This window comes from Apodemus sylvaticus, chromosome 1 (genome assembly GCF_947179515.1).
Source record: "Apodemus sylvaticus chromosome 1, mApoSyl1.1, whole genome shotgun sequence".
Lineage (NCBI taxonomy): Eukaryota > Metazoa > Chordata > Mammalia > Rodentia > Muridae > Apodemus > Apodemus sylvaticus.
Genome location: NC_067472.1, coordinates 38,904,579 through 38,906,841, shown reverse-complemented (window position 1 = coordinate 38,906,841; position 2,263 = coordinate 38,904,579).

Here is a 2,263-nt window from a genome sequence, read left to right as displayed (position 1 = left end):
CAGAGTACACATTCTTCTTATAGTCCCATAGGGTTTTCTCTAAAATAAATCATGTATAAGGTCATACAGCAAGTCTTAACAAATATGGAAAAAAGGAAATGACTTCTTATATTCTATCTGATCACAATAGAATAACAACAAAAGAAACTACCCAAACTCATGGAGATCAAACAATAAAAACATCAAACCTATAGCCAGCATCATAAAATAGAGAAAGTCTCAAAACAGTTCCATCAAGTTCAGGATTTGTTGCCACAATACTTGAAGCCTTAGCTTTGGCAAAAACATTAGGAAATCAAGTGGATACAGTAACTGGAGTCACAGAATTTCCCAGGGTGCCCTTGGTCTGAATATCCTGTAGGATTTAAAGAAATGAAAATCTGACTGACCTAAACCAAGAAGTGCTAGAATGTGCCCCATCTGCCCAAAACCAGAACAATGCTGCAAATAGTCCCTAGAGGATGCTGTGACCTCCATGCCACATTGCACGGAGGCATGTCAGGCCACTCACCTCACATGCTCCCTCTGTTCATAATGCCTGGTTGTGCGATGGCAGTCCTCTATCTGAAGGTATATGCCTCCATTCACAGTATCACAGAACAACTGCCAATGGGCAATGTACGTACTCAGTCGTAGTGAGATTTAACATTTGGGTCCTGAAGTTGGCTTCAGGAAATGCAGATGGTAGAGAAACAAGTTACTGTCTGCCACAAAGGCACCGGTGGATAAATTGAGAATACAGAACAATTTACAGGACAGTTGGCCAGGCCTCTTCTAAACCCCTTTGGTGAAGAAGTAACCAACACTCTCAAGTACTTAGTCTAATTGTATCTGCTACTCCAAATGTATGCACATCACTGGCTTAGAAACCAACTTCCACCCCCAACGCCAACATAAGTAAAACTTATGAACTCATCAGGAGTTGAATAAACTAACATGAACCATTCAAGAAACAACAAAACACGGTACTGTTTTGTCATTTAGGACAAAACAGTAACAAGTTGATTCCATTAAATCATTTGTTAGCACACTTTAAGTGCTTGTTCTAGGTGAGGTGCTGCACATTCAGGCCCAGTTGTACAGAGAAGCAGAGGGAGGATTCAGTCACACCATCACGGTCATGTTGTCTTCAAACTAGAGAGGCTGTGGCTTCTTTTTTAGCTTAATAGTCATCTGAGTCATGAAAGCTTCTGTAAAGGTTCAAAACTGGTTTGTGTACTTAAAGTGGCCCAAGACTAAGTCAGAATTACAGTGTTAAGATAGCTAGTTGTATGCTCAAATAAGCTAATTATAATAAAAACCACCTAAGGCGGCTAGAAGTTTCACTCAGCAAAAGTGGGGATCAAATAATGCAATCAAATTGACTACATTGCCAAGAATCCCAGTGGTGCTGTTTACAGGCCATTTCATTAGCAGAAACATTTGTAGCCAACCTATTTGGGACACCCTTGGCAAAGACATGAGCGGCGAATATCAAAAGAGCATAGCTCCTTTTCGGAGAAGGGCCTTGTTTATCAAAACGTCGCAACAAATACCAACATTAGAGGAATCTAATGGTTTCATTATCCCCACAGAAGACCACTAAAAGATAACATGCAGCTTTAGAATCTGCTGAGTTTAAAGGAAATCAGCACAACGTTGTACATTGTCCTTTGCCTTGAGAAAGAATACACATTTAGAAGAAATTAGAGGCAAAGATGATTGCTTCTGTTTTCCTGTCTGATGGGTCCCGATAAATTAATACAGTACCACGCATACTCTGGCTTATGGTGTTACCCAACTCTTTAAATGACATCTGGTCTTCAGAAATAAAGATCTGCCCAGCCATGTTTGCTCCCAAGAGGCCCCACAGTTGGTTGTCCAGCTTAACTCACAGAAAGGCCTCAGCCCTGCATTATGATAATGAATTCCATCCAAAGCACTGCAGCAGCAAACACAGCATTTTACCCTTCCCTGTAATATAACTCTTGATAGAGTGTTTGTTTCCTAATACCAAGACCGGTCTAGTCCTTAAAATACTCATTTTTTTATGTGTTGGTTCTAAACCTGTGGTTCATGACCCTTTTGAGGGGTTGAAGGACCCTTTCACAGGGGTCAAATATCAGATCTCCTGTGTATTAGGCATTTATATTACAATTCATAACAGTAGCAAAATTACAGTTACAAAGTTGCAATGATTATAATTTTATAGTTGGGAGGTCATCACAACATGAGGAACTGTATTAAAGGGTCACAGCATTAGCAAGGTTAAGGACCAGTGCTC